Source organism: Aquarana catesbeiana, linkage group LG06, assembly GCF_042186555.1.
Source record: "Aquarana catesbeiana isolate 2022-GZ linkage group LG06, ASM4218655v1, whole genome shotgun sequence".
Classification (NCBI taxonomy): Eukaryota; Metazoa; Chordata; class Amphibia; order Anura; family Ranidae; genus Aquarana; species Aquarana catesbeiana.
Genome location: NC_133329.1, coordinates 214,820,194 through 214,835,559, shown reverse-complemented (window position 1 = coordinate 214,835,559; position 15,366 = coordinate 214,820,194). Strand labels below are relative to the sequence as shown.

The following is a 15,366-nucleotide window of genomic DNA, read 5'->3' as shown; positions in this document are numbered from 1 at the left end:
TACATAGAATAGATATAAATATATATATTCAACTCAATTATTCTGAAAAGATCTCATCCATTCATTAATTTGTTAATATTTGTTAATTGATGAATATTAGATAATTAGATCAAAGAAAACCTTCTAACACCTTTACTGTAATGAAGGTATAGGTTCAATCAACATAGCATTTAGCAAGCTGTTTTATGAGACAGGCAGTTTAATGAAGAACAGGTCATCTGTCCTCCAACGATGCCCTCTAGTGGAATAAAATGTCTCAGAGCATAAACAAGGAGCTAGTATGCTGCTTGAAACCGCTGAATTATTTCTAGTGAAGGTAACCCAACATAACCCAGCATGTTTTTGCAGGGACAAGCAAAATTTCACAATGAAAGTACAAGTATACTGCACTTTTTGCTTTAGCAGCATTTATACATGCTTTACAGATTTTCATATTTATAAAACTAAAGTCTACTTTCTTGCAAGCATTTCTAAAAAAATTACACAGGAGTTTTGGCTCAACTTTTACAATCCAGCTTTCAGCTTTACAGGACTAAAATGTATTAGTATTGTATATGCCTACAAAAAAAATCCTGTAAATTACAATGAGAAACTTTAAAGCGGGGTTCCACCCAAATTTTGAACAATATCTGTATGTATTCTCTTCCTTGCCTAGATGCTGACATGCCGTTTAAAAAAATTTAAATCGCCGTAATTACCTTTTATTTTTCTATTCTTCTTTGCACTTCCTGGTTCTCCTCCCGTGGGAGTAGGTGTGTTTCTAGCCTCTCCCAGACTCCTGGGAGCTAGTCTCAGGCTTCCCAGGATGCCACTGAGCATGTGCGGGAACGAGCGGTGAATGCTGGGAGCACAGCATTCACCACATCCAGGAAATAAATGCTTGTGGGCTTCAAATGCCCACAATGAAGATGGAAACCACCTGCAGTGAATAATATAAGTTATTCTTTCCGACGAAATCTGAGACAGGCGGACATATTACACACAATATGTGAGTATGTAATGCTGAGAAGAAAAGTTTGTGAATGAACTCAAAAAAAAAAAAAAACGATAGATAGGTGGACCCCCACTTTAAATGTGATGTATGTATGCGTCTCTCCTCATAGCGTGAATCTCTTTCACATTCTTATAGCAATTAATAATATGTTTAAAGCTCATTCCTCTGTTCTCATACATTTATGTAGATACAGTAAATTGTATTGCTTCCAGGTTAGATACAATTAAAGTAGGCATGGAATCAAAACTGTTTTATTAATGCATAACTGCATGTGCAAGGTAAGGCCCAGCCATACACCTGTCAAATTCTGAACAATTTTTCATTAGAAAATTGCACCTTTGAAAAATCATTCAATCTTCAACTATTAGTGGGGCTGCAGCAACAGCCGATTTTCACGCAACCATGGATTTTGAGGGATCGGGCAAATTTTTGAAAAACAAACAAATTTTTAATCAATGATAGTAGAAGCATGTGAGAAATATAATCGAAAAAGAAATGTGCATGAACTGTGAATCAGAAAGAAAAGAAGATTTCCGGCCACGAATTTCCTTTTCCGTAACAACATGAGGTGAAATTAACCGCTTGTTGACCAGCCACCGTCATTTTACTGCGGCAGGTTGACACGATCCTGCGAGCCGTCGTAGCTATATGTTGGCTTGCGGGATCGGGATAGCAGGCGCGCCCGCTGCATATGACCGCCAGCCACGGGCGATCGCGGGCACGAGAGGCAGAACAGGGACGAGTGTGTGTAAACACACAAATCCCTGTTCTGTTCTGAGAGGCGTGACAGATCGTGAATTCCTATTAGCTAGCAACCACGATCCGTCACTTCCTCTAGGTCAGTCCCCTCCCCCTACAGTTAGAAAACACACCTAGGGAACACAGTTAACCCCTTTGTCGCCCCTAGTGTTAACCCCTTCCCTGCCAGTGACATTTTAACAGTAATCAGTGCATTTTTATAGCACTGATCGCCAATGGTCCCAAAAATGTGTCAAAAGTGTTCGATGTGTCCACTATAATGTCGCAGTCCTGATAAAAATCGCAGATCGCCGCCATTACTTGTAAAAAAATAAATAAATAAATAAAAATGCTATAAATCTATCCCCTATTTTGTAGAAGTCATAACTTTTGTGCAAACCAATCAGTATACGCTTATTACGATTTTTTTTTACCAAAAATATGTAGAAGAATACATATTGGCCTGAACTGAGAAAAAATGTGCTTTTAAAAAAATGGGGATATTTATTATAGCAAAAAGTACAAAATATTGTGTTTTTTTTCAAAATTGTTGCTCTTTTTTTGTTTATAGCGCAAAAAATAAAAACCGCAGAGGCGATCAAATACCACCAAAAGAAAGCTTTATTTGTGGGGGAAAAAAAGGACGTCAATTTCCTTTGGGTGCAGTGTCACACGACCATGCAATTGTCAGTTAAAGCGATGCAGTCGCAAAAAATGGCCCTGTCATTCAGCAGCCAAATCTTCTGGGCTGAAGTGGTTAAAGGCTTGGTTTGTCAAATTTCAAAATCAATGGTGGCACGATCGGATTACAAAACATACAAAATTTGCCTACCTGATGTTTTAACTTTTATCATAGCTTCATGTTAAAGTGGAACTTTACTCATAACAACGTGATAAAAAATAATGTTCCTTAGCAAGAAACATACATTCCACATTGATAGTTATGCTTCCAAAATTAGTGTGTGCTGTACATTTCCTCCAGCATTGATTCTGTTTTCTTCTTGCTGGAGACTGCTACTACAAATCTTTAGGCTGTCAGCAGATCAGCCTCTACAAATTTGGCACAGTGCCGAATATTAGAGAGCAACTGTGCATGTGCAGAGCAGGGTAAGACAGTGTGTTACTGGATTTTAAACAGTATAGGCACTTATTTTTATGTTTTACATAGATATACCTGCAAAAGAGGCCAGCCTGAAGTGATTTAGCAGGATTTCATTTTCTGACTAATGTTCCACTTTAACCCATTCCGGACCGCACATATACTGTGGCAGGATGGCCCGAATGCGCGAAACATACCTGTACATTGTCGGCTCCCGCTGTGATTGAACACAGCAGGAGCCAATCAGCGGGGCCAGTGGCCTCAGTGGCCGCTGGCCACCCGCGATCATTCTTGGGAATGACAAAACGGCGGTCTGCCTATGTAAATAAGGAAGACCGTCATTCTGTCTCAGATAAAGAGATCTGTGATTCCTAGTAATCAGGAGCACAGATCTCTCTCTCTCTCTGTCAAGTGTCAGCATCCCCCACACAGTAAACACTCCCAGGGAACACATTTAACCATTTGATTGCCCCTGATGTTAACCCCTTTAATGCCGGTGTCATTTATACTGTGACAGTGCATTTTTTTTTAGCACTGATCACTGTATTGGTGTCGCTGGACCCCCAAAAAGTGTCACTTACTGATCGCCACCATTACTAGTAAAAAAAAAAGTCCCTAAATCTATCCCATAGTTTGGAGACGCGATAACTTTTGTGCAAACCAATAAATATACGCTAATTGGGATTTTTTTTTTTACCAAAAATATGTAGCAGAATACAAATTGGCCTAAACTGATGAATAAATTAGATTGTTTTACATATTGTTATTGGATATGTTTTATAGCAAAAAGTAAAAAATATTGTTTTGTTTTTTTTTTTTTCAAAATCGTTGCTCTTTTTTTTGTTTATAGTGCAAAAAATAAAAACTACAGAGGTGATCAAATACCACTAAAAGAAAGCTCTATTTGTGGGATTAAAAGGTCATCAATTTTGTTTGGGTACAACATCGCATGACCGCGCAATTGTCAGTTAAATAATGCAGTGCCTTATTGCAAAAAATGGCCTGGTCAATAAGGAGGTAAATCCTTCCGGGGCTGAAGTGGTTAATATCCCACATGTAAGTGTGGAGTACCCAGTGCTGGGACAAGCTATTCAGAAGTAGTTAACTAGATTGAAAAATTAACTTATGACCACCAAGTTGAACTTTTTAGAACTCCTGAACTTTATTTCTTTTGAGAATAGAAGAAACTTACATAGAAACATAGAAAAGTGACTGCTGAAAAAAGACAGAGTGGTTCATCAAATTTTTTTTTTGTCTGAGTATAGTTATAAGAAAGGAGTATATAGTGGCTCTAGAGGGGTGTGCGAAAGCACATATCAAATGAACATCATAATATAATAAATCAGTCCCATGGAAGGTCCATATAATGGGAAATGACAAATCTCAACATTTTAAAAATATCACAGTATAATATATCAGTCCATGAGAGAGGTCCATAAAAGAGTATCAACCAAGCACTTGATGGCAGCTCCCTTAGAGCGAAGCAGTAGACTCTGCAGGTGAAAGCAGGAAACAGAGGGGCACCAGAATAAGTGCAGTGTTTAACCAGTTGCTGACCGCCACACGCCAATGTACGTCGGCACAATGGCACGGGCAGGCATAAGGGCTTACCTGTAAGTCCCTGCCTGCCCGCGGCCAGGGGGTCCTATCCTATCGCACCCCCCAGTGCCTGCGGCGGTCGGATTCTTGTCAGGAGCGATCCAAAGTGAGGGGGGCCACTGATTCATGGCCACCCCCTCACGATCGCTCCTGGCGAATGACAGGCTTCCCCGGCTTCTGAACTGTAAACGGAAGGGGGGGGAGTGATGTCATCTCTCCTTGTGTCGGTCTTTTCTTTCCGGCACCGAGGAGAGAAGACATCCAAGTAAGCGCACCAAACACTACACATACAGTAGAACACTTTAGGCACACTTATCACCCCCCTGTACCCCCTGTCATAGTGACGCCAATAGCAGTTTTTTTTTCTGATTATTGCATTGGTGTCATTTGTGACAGTTATAAGTGGTAGGGCAGTTAGTGTTAGGCCCCTTTAGGTCTAGGGTACCCCCCTAACTCCCCCTAATAAAGTTTTAACCCCGTGATCACCTCCCGTCGCCAGTGTCCCTAAGCGATCATTTTTCTGATCGCTGTATTAGTGTCACAGGTGACGCCAGTTAGGGAGGTAAGTATTTAGGTTTGCCGTCAGCATTTTATAACGTCAGGGACCTTATACTACCTAGTAAAGGTTTTAACCCCCTGATTGCCCCCTAGTTAATCCTTTCACCAGTGATCACCGTATAACTTTTACGGGTGACGCTGGTTAGTTTATTTTTTATAGTATAAGTTAAGTTTTAGGGTCAGATAAGGTCTGCGTCGCCCCAGGCAGCGTCAGGTTAGTGCCAGTACCGCTAACACCCACGCACACAGCATACACCTCCCTTAGTGGTATAGTATCTGATCAATATCTGATCCGATCAGATCTATACTAGCGTCCTCAGCAGTTTAGGGTTCCCAAAAACGCAGTGTTAGCGGGATCAGCCCAGATACCTTCTAGCACCTGCGTTTTGCCCCTCCACCCAGCCCACCCAAGTGCAGTATCGATCGATCACTGTCACTTACAAAACACTAAACACATAACTGTAGCGTTCGCAGAGTCAGTTTTTTGGTAGCGTTTTTATCCAGTCGCTAACAGTCAGGAGCTTTTTTGCCTGTGAGTCTCATTAGTGTACCACTAAATTTAGAGCCCAAAATGGCAAATCGAAGGTACATTAGTGAAGAGGCCTACACGTTTCTGAGCATGACAGATAGTGAAGAGGAAGTCACTCATCTATCAGATTCAGGCTCAGAATATGAACCTGTAGACAGCAGCGGCTCCATGACAAATAGCTCTGACGATGGAGTTGTGGTCCCTGCCAAGGTCAGGCGTACCAGACCCCAATGTTCTTCTGCTGTTGAGGTGCAAGAACCGCAGGTCCCTCATATGGAGCAGAGAAGTACTAGCACCGCTATTTCTTCTGGTGAATTGGCAAGCACCAGCGGCCTAGTACACCCTGGTCATACATCCTGCACTGCAGTAACACTTGATGACGTGGCGAGTCCCATAAGTGCAGTTTAAGCTGGCGAGGTGGCAAGCACAAGTAGTGTCCCGCTGCCACCCAGAAGACAAACACAGGCCCGTCGTGCCCATAGTGCCCTTCCTGCTGCATTCGCCAATCCTAATTGGGAACCCAGCACTTCTGCAGCATCCGTACTTCCCCCATTCATTGGCCAACCCGGCATTCATGTGGAAATAGTTGATTTTACGTTACTTGATTTTTATTTTCTGTTTTTCATCAAAGATCTCTATAGATCTATTGTGGACCAAAGCAATTTGTACGCTGGTCAACACATCTCCACTATTCCCCAGTCCTCCCTTGCCAGAGATTGGAAACCAATTATGGTTTCCGAATTTAAGATCTTTCTGGCCATTTCCCTTCTCATGGGCATAACCAAAAAGAGTGAGTTGCGGTCATACTGGTCCACTGATCCAATTCACCATATGCCTGTGTTCTCTGCTTCCATGGCCAGGGCACGATATGAACAGATTTTGCGGTTCATGCACTTCAACAACAATGAACTCTGTCGTCCTCGTGGAGACTCAGGATACGATCGGCTCTACAAAATTCGGCCCCTCGTAAACCACTTCAACCAGACTTGTTTACTCCCCATCAAGTTGTCTGCGTTGATGAGTCCCTGATTACGTTTTCTGGCCGCTTGTCATTCAAACAGTACCTTCCTAGCAAGCGTGCCAGATATGGGGTCAAGATGTATAAGCTCTGTGACAGGTCCACAGGCTATACATGTAGTTTTATGATTTACGAGGGAAGAGATAGCCACGTAGAGCCAACAAACTGCCCTGACTACATAAGAAGCGTTGGCAAGATTGTGTGGGACTTGGTGCCACCCTTATTCGGAAAGGGGTACAACTTATATGTGGACAATTATTACATGAGTGTGCCACTTTTTAGTCACCTTTTTGATCATCAGATTGGAGCATGTGGCACTGTGCGACCTAATCGCCGGGGCTTTCCCCAGCGGCTTGTAGATTCCCGTCTTAGGCTGGGGGAGAGAACCTGCTTGCAGTGTAATAATTTGCTCACTATGAAGTAGAGAGATAATAACAATGTTTTCGTTCTTACCTCCCTTCATGCAGACACGACTGTCCAAATTACTACGGCGATTGGTGTTGTGGAGAAACCCCTCTGTGTCCACGAATATAACCAAAATATGGGAGGGGTGGATCTCAATGACCAGTTGTTGGCGCCGTACCTAGTTGCCTGTAAGGCCAGGCACTGGTATAAAAAAGTGTCTGTATACTTATTTTAATTGGCTTAGCTGAACGCTCATGTGCTATACAGAGCTTCAGGACCAAACTGGATCCTTCCTTAAATTCCAGGAAGAGCTCGTCGTAGCCCTTCTGTTTCCAGACGGTGCTCCACCTCACCTTCCCCTACAATTGCAGTAAGCCGGCTACATGAGAGGCATTTTCCTTATGTCTTCCCGAGTACCTCTACCCAATGAGCCCCCCAAAGAAAATGTCGTGTCTGTAGAAAGCGCGGATATAGGCGTGACACCCGCTATTATTGTCCCTCCTTTCCTGACAATCCTGGTCTTTGCATTGGTGAATGTTTTGAGCGCTACCATACACTAGTTGAGTTTTAGCGTAGGGTACAGCATTGCACAATCTAGGCACACTGCCATCGCATTTTGAGAGACCCAAACCTGGAACCAGTTACAGTTACAAAAGTTACAGTTATAAAAAAAAATGTAAAAAAGAAAAAAAAAGTTAAAAAAAATACACAAAAAAATATAAAATAAAAAAACAAAAATAGTTGTCGTTTTATTGTTCTCTCTCTCTCTCTCTCTCTCTCTATTCTCTCTCTATTGTTATGCTCTTTTTTACTGTATTCTATTCTGCAATGTTTTATTGTTATGTTTTATCATGTTTGCTTTTCAGGTATGTAATTTTTTTATACTTTACTGTGTTTTATTGTTAACCATTTTTTTGTTTTCAGGTACGCCATTCAGCTGCAGCGCGGATTTATTTATCTTGACAGCAACAGCATTTGCTCCCACGATACATAAAGCCGTGACTCCAGCGCTGTCGGAGGTGAGTTCACCACCTCAGTTAAAAAAAAAGAGCATATATGCTGAAGCAGGGGGGGCAGAAGGGGCAGAGGAGCGATTTGCTCCTACCTTTTGCAGGTGGACACCCCCATGCTTCGGTATATATATATATTTTAGGCATAGGTTGCATTAAAAAATGTTTTATTTTTCACTATTTTTTTGTATTTGCTTTGCAGGTATGGTATGTCTTACTGTTATACTGTAATGTTACTTTGTCTTATTGTTAACCATCATTTGCTTAGCAGGTACGCCATTCAGTTGCAGCACGGATTTACAGTATTTATCTTGACAGCAACAACGTTTTCTCCCACAATTCATAAAGCCGTGACTCCAGCGCTGTTGGAGGCGATTTCACCACCACAGTTAAGAAAAAGCATATATGCCGAAGCATGGGGGCAGCAGGGGCGGAGGAGCGATTTGCTCCTAACTTTTGGGGCGCATGGCCCCATGCTTCGGCATATATAAATGGTGCATGTATGCCCATCATTAGAAGTGGGTGGATGAAGGGAGGTATTCTAATGGTGGGCATACCCAGCGATCAATCTTTTTTCGTTCAGCCCACAGGCTGCATGAAAAAAAAGATTACAATATATGCCCAACAAGGACCAGCAACGTACTGGTATGTTGCTGAACTTTGAGTGGTTATACCAGAATGATGCCTGCAGGTTTAGGTATCATATTGGTATCATTCTTTTCAGCCAGCGGTCGGCTTTCATGTAAAAGCAATCCTAGCGGCTAATTAGAAACTAGACTGCCTTTACAAGCAGTGGGAGGGAATGTCCCCCACCTCCCACCATCTTTCATGGTTTTCTCTGGCTCTCCTGTCCCAATAGGGAACCTGAGAATGCAGCCGGTGATTTGGCCAGCTGACCATAGAGCTGATCAGAGACCAGAATGGCTCCAATCATCTCTATGGCCTAAGAAACCGGAAGCTACGAGCATTTCATGACTTAGATTTCGCCGGATGTAAACAGCACCATTGGGAAATTGGGAAAGCATTTTATCACACCGATCTTGGTGTGGTCAGATGCGTTGAGGGCAGAGGAGAGATCTAGGGTCTAATAGACCCCAATTTTTTTTAAAATGTATGTAGTTTGTTGCCACTGCACGTTTGTGCGCAATTTTAAAGCATGTCATGTTTGGTATCCATGTACTCGGCCTAAGATCATCTTTTTTATTTCATCAAAGATTTGGGCAATATAGTGTGTTTTAGTGCATTAAAATTAAAAAAGTGTGTCCCCACCCCCAAAAAAATGCATTTGAAAAATCGCTGTGCAAATACTGTGTGAAAAAAAAAATGAAACACCCACCATTTTAATCTGTAGGGCCTTTGCTTTAAAAAAAATATATAATGTTTGGGGGTTCAAAGTAATTTTCTTGCAAAAAAAAAAATATTTTTTCATGTAAACAAAAAGTGTCAGAAAGGGCTTTGTCTTCAAGTGGTTAGAAGAGTGGGTGATGTGTGACATAAGCTTCTAAATGTTGTGCATAAAATGCCAGGACAGTTCAAACCCCCCCCCCAAATGACCCCATTTTGGAAAGTAGACACCCCAAGCTATTTGCTGATTGGCATGTCGAGTCCATGGAATATTTTATATTGTGACACAAGTTGCGGGAAAAAGACAAATTTGTTTTTTTTTTTTTGCACAAAGTTGTCATTAATTGATATATTGCTCAAACATGCCATGGGCATATGTGAAATTACACCCCAAAATACATTGCTGCTTCTCCTGAGTACAGGGACACCACATGTGTGAGACTTTTTGGGAGCCTAGCCGCGTATGGGACCCTGAAAACCAAGCACCACCTTCAGGGTTTCTAAGGGTGTAAATTTTTGATTTCACTCCTCACTGCCTATCACAGTTTCAGAGGCCATGGAATGCCCAGATGGCACAAACCCCCCCAAATGACCCCATTTTGGAAAGTAGACACCCCAAGCTATTTGCTGAGAGGTATGGTGAGTATTTTGCAGACCTCCCTTTTTGTCACAAGGTTTTGAAAATTGAAAAAAGAAAAAAAATACATTTTAGTTATCTTTAATAATTTTCAAAAACAAATGAGAGCTGCAAAATACTCACCATGCCTCTCAGCAAATATCTTGGGGTGTCTACTTTCCAAAACGGGGTAATTTGGGGGGCTTGTGCCATCTTAGCATTTTATGGCCTTCAAAACTGTGATAGCTAGTGAGGAGTGAAATCAAAAATTTACGCCCTTAGAAATCCTGAAGGCGGTGCTTGGTTTTTGGGGCCACGTACGCGGCTAGGCTCCCAAGAAGTCCCACACATGTGGTATCTCCGTACTCAGGAGAAGCAGCAGAAGATTTTTTTTGGGTGCAATTCCACATCTACCCATGGCATGTTTGAGCAATATATCATTTAGTGACAACTTTGTGCAAAAAAAAAAAAAAAGTTTTTCATTTTCCTGCAACTTGTGGCAAAATATAAAATATTCCATGGACTCAACAAGCCTCTCAGCAAATAGCTTGTGGTGTCTACTTTCCAAAATGGGGTCATTTAGGGGGGTTTTGTGCCTTCTTGGCATTTTATGGCCTTCAAAACTGTGATAGGTAGTGAGGAGTGTGTAATGGAAATTTGTAAGTTCTGTATATAATTGTATTGTATTTTGTATGTATTGCACACTGCCCTCACTGTGCACGGCACTAATAATGTTTTCAGTAAATGTTTACATTCTTTCGAGTCCTGATTAGAATTAGCCTGCCTATGTAACGCCCCTTGTTACCATAAATGTACAATTGTAATATTAATGTGATACCTACGTAATCATGTGCATAAAAACCTTCAATTGCGTCATAATAAAGCAGAACAGTAATTCGGAAAGATGCTGAGCGTATCTTTTGTGTCTGTTCCCTACTGCAGTAGTTATTATTAATTTGGAACCACTAATCAATATGAGGATAGGAGTTGCCTATCATCAATTTAACCGAGTCATGCATGGCGAGCTTTGCCTTAGGAGGGGATTCCAGGTGACCCTGAGTATCCGAAACGAGGAGCTTGAGACGATCCGGGAATTTCTGATAATCAGCCGGCTGAGGTAAGCCTTTTGCTTACATTTGAGTTATCAGACTTCCTTGATCGGTAAGGCATTTTCGGGACAAAGGGTACCTATTTTACTCCCCTTAATCGAACTGTATTGATTGGTGGTTATATGTTATGTTGTCACTGTCTACTGTCCATCGGAGTGTTATAAATAAGAAAGGGAAGAATAGTACTGTTCACAGGTATATGTAGTACATCTGCTAGATAAAGTAGTTTAGAGGCAAGAGGGTATAGGCACAAGTAGAGAAGAGAGAAGACTGGCCAGTCATTATGGGCATTGAATTAAGTAAGGGAATGAAGGGTAAGAGACCCTCAAAAATGCCCAGCGCAAGAGAAGCGCTATATATGAACCGAAGGTGTGGTTCCGCCTATACTGAGCCCCTATATTAATGGTTAAAGTGGACAGAGATCCACAATAGGTAATTGGGTTACCAAGGTCCACAGGGACTAAGAATAATGCAGAGTAAACAGCTAGAGAAACAAGTTATCTATGTGAGCAGGATGGATCAAGGGTGACATTAACACTAGACAGAAAGGGACATTTTCATGTTAAGTTGTGGGATGAATTTGGGGTCAGGCACTACTAGTAAAAGTCAGAAACAGAGAAATGAGAGTTAAAACAGAATACTTTATATGTTGTCAGAGAGGGAAGATGGGATGAGCACTGTGGCTCCCCATCTGATCATAGAATCATAGAATCATAGAAGCTAGATATAAAAGTTATTTAAACAAAATAAGGAAAGCAGAATTTAGGCAGGGAAATATTAAAGAGTTAAAAGAAAGTGAGAGAATGATATGCACATGTTGTGTACAAATGGGAAAAATGTATGTGCGAATGCTGGGACCTTTAGTTCTATTGCTTGTGTGTGCCATGTACGCAGATGTGACCCCCTCCTTTGTGCTCTCCTGAAAGAAATGTGGCTGGGATGAGAGGTTAGTGATAAGCTGGAAAGACACCATGCCAATTTCTGTTTTTTAGACAAAACATTTATAACAAAATGTGCCGGGTTAACGAATCTAATGGTAAACAATGTGATCACAATTATTTTGAATCTGTTTTCCAAACATGGTAAAATGAAGGTTACATTTAACCGTGTATTACACAAATTGAATATCCTTTGATAGTGGAAACAGTGCATTTAAAAAAGGGAAATTAAGTAAAATTAAGTAATAATGAGTATTAATTTCTAATATGAGTTTAACAATTATATAGATATATTGAAACTGGTTTAGACAACCTTTGGTTGGAAATGAAATCCAGGTTATTGGGGAAATTTGTAAAAATGGGATTAGTTTAGATTAAGATAACAATTTTGTAATTTTACATTTATTCAATAAGCCCTTATTGAGAGAAAAAAAAGATTAAGATGAGGTTGTTATTTGGAATAAAGCTGCCATAATATTTAACAAAGCCAAGATGGATGGGATACATAAGAAGTTCTTCTACAAAAATGATATTGTAAGGTTTTTGATAATAACTTGATGTGCGGTCCATGATGTAAGAGTAATAATAAATAAAATTTAAATATAACAGACCCATCACATCAAGTCCACACACCCTGTTAGGATAGATGCCACCTGCAGCCAGTTGTTTTATAGTTTTTGATGCTTTCTGGTCCATCATACAGATTATTGATCCTTTTGTTTTTATTTATTTTTATTTTTGAAATCCAAAGCAGAATGTGTGGATTGTGAAATGATGTGCCCCTTTTTCTTGTAAAGTACAGTGGTATAAGCAGAAGAATAGTTTTGGATTTATGGGCATCTCTCCATGACCGCAGGGTATTGTTATCATTTATTATAATATTGCCAGGAAGAAGTTGTCTTTTGAAACATGAAACTGGAGTTCTTACACAAATAGCATGATAGAAAACAAGCCATTGTAATATATTCATGCAAGCTGGACCCAGTAATGAAGGGTTCATCCTGATATATCAGAGCTGTAGCTTTTATGCAAAGGTGCTATTAGACAAAGTTAGATATTGTTTTGGTCAATGGTCCGACATTCTGCGCAGCAAATATACAGATAACTAAATGTTTGTCTAATGAAAGGTTTAAAATATGAGTTTATTTATGTACAAATCTAACAATGAAAAATGTGGACATTTATTCAAAAGAAAGGAAAAACCACATGTGTTAAATTGATGGTGTAGGAATCAGCTGCTGTGAGCCCAGTGCGGGACACACTCCCTGAAGACCCAGATATTACATTTTTTGTAGATTTGAGTATGCAGTTTATCACCCAGAAAGATACTCTGTATTCAAAGTCATTGGATCCTTTTTGCCCAGCTCAAGAAGCAGAGCTCCATGTTTTAGCAAAGCCTGTGAGCTATAAAAAGAGTGTATATTTATATAGATAGTCGAGATATAGAGAGCTTTTGGTTCCATTTGAAGGGCCAGAAGTTTGTTTTTACTTCGGCAGGTAAACCAACCAAGCATGCCAAGTTAATTTGATTGGCTGTTTTCAGCCTTCCAGCTTCTTGCTGAGGTAGCCATATTAACTTTCACACATGGAAGCAGACCAGGTGACTAAGGATGCTGCATTTACAGCCCCGGACACTTGATGGGTCTGTGCAACTCACAGATTCCACCCTAGTTCTGGCCCAGTATAGCTGGGATTAATAATTCAACTTTAAGGACCCCAGAACGAGAAGAACAAGTGGTCCACAGGGGGCAACTTCTTATGAAACAGGACTTTGGAAAAAGTGATCATTTATGTCTGCCAGCCACTCTTTTCCCTTCAGCTTGACACATGGACCGTGTCATCAGTCACAAGCAGTTATGGCTGCCTTAGTAAATGAGCGTGGGATAGAGCCAGGGTTCTCCACAGTTGTTTTTATAACATACCACTTCTTGTTTTACCTGTTACCAAAGGTGTTACCAAAAGCTGAACATCCCTCCCAGAGATTACAAAAAAGATATATCCAGATGCCCAAGTCAGGATCTTACAAATATGCATTTTGTCTGTATGGACATGTTTTTTGGATGTCCAGTGGCAAATGCTACTGCAAAGGCCACAGTAAAAAGTGTTATCAGAAGTAGTTTGTAAGTACAGAGTGCCAGAAAGTACAGAGAGTAACAGAGGAAATAATTTTTATAGGAGAGTCCTTACTAGAAGTTTTGAGGTTTTATTTTTACACCCCCTACTGTATAGTACAATATAGCGGACAAAGTAGAGTAAGAAACTAGAAAACTTTTGCCTGAATGTTTTCTTATATTTTATGAAGCCCCTAAGGGGGATGTTGGACTCTCTCCCTATGGGATTTGGTTTGGGAGTGTGTTACTCACTTGCTAATATTTTGTCTCAGCAGCTGAAGTCCTCCATTCGGATCTCACAGAGAATGTTGCTGATCTTTTAAGGTTTTTTGACAAACTCATTTATGTGTTTTCTCCCCAATTCCAGATCCTAAAAGTTTGGAAGGATCTAAAACTAAAGCCAGGTGACTTTTGGATTGTTAAGAGACATTTATATATATAAGGAAAAGTTTGGAGACTCAATACTGCATCTATTTCATGTACAGTTTTTGCAAAACTTGAAGGAAAAGTCACCTGGATCCACACCAGACACTGCAAAAATGACTAAATTAAAGAAATCTCTGTGTTTGATTTGTTTCCCTCTTGTGATCACAGTCTAGGGTACTTTTTGATTCAATTACTTTAATTGTAAGGGATATATATATTTGAAAAGTAGTTGAAGTCATATTTAGCCATGTTGAAGTCATATTTGTCTTTTGTATGTCTTCCATTATATGTAGAATTGTCTGTGTTTACATATGCTGATAAGTCAGCATGCCAACAATTAAGCTAGAAGGCCATTCTGGCCACAGGAGTGTACAGCCAGTACTCTGTAAATATGTCTTATCAATCATTTGTTTTTCACAATGAAAAGTCATTTTGTAATGAAAAAGTTGCTCAGCTATTATTTTCTCCACAATGGAGTTTTTTTTTGCCTCTTTGGCCAGGACTACCTCCACCTAAGCGTGTGGAGGTTCCAGGTTAAAGGTGATAGCAGGTATGGTTAGTGATCAAAATATTGATCAAAAGAGGGGAGACTGTAATGGAAATTTGTAAGTTCTGTATATAATTGTATTGTATTTTGTATGTATTGCACACTGCCCTCACTGTGCACGGCACTAATAATGTTTTCAGTAAATGTTTACATTCTTTCGAGTCCTGATTAGAATTAGCCTGCCTATGTAACGCCCCTTGTTACCATAAATGTACAATTGTAATATTAATGTGATACCTACGTAATCATGTGCATAAAAACCTTCAATTGCGTCATAATAAAGCAGAACAGTAATTCGGAAAGATGCTGAGCATATCTTTTGTGT

The 15,366-nt window shown here is 40.3% G+C and overlaps 1 long non-coding RNA gene across 1 annotated transcript; it reads left to right on the top strand.

Annotated features, from left to right (window-relative positions):
• The first annotated feature begins 10,362 nt into the window (after window positions 1-10,362).
• LOC141146610 (uncharacterized) lies at window positions 10,363-15,343 on the top strand. The gene is made up of 2 exons (XR_012244969.1): window positions 10,363-11,027; window positions 14,436-15,343. It is a non-coding gene; the product is annotated as an uncharacterized lncRNA (long non-coding RNA).
• The last annotated feature ends 23 nt before the right edge of the window (window positions 15,344-15,366 follow it).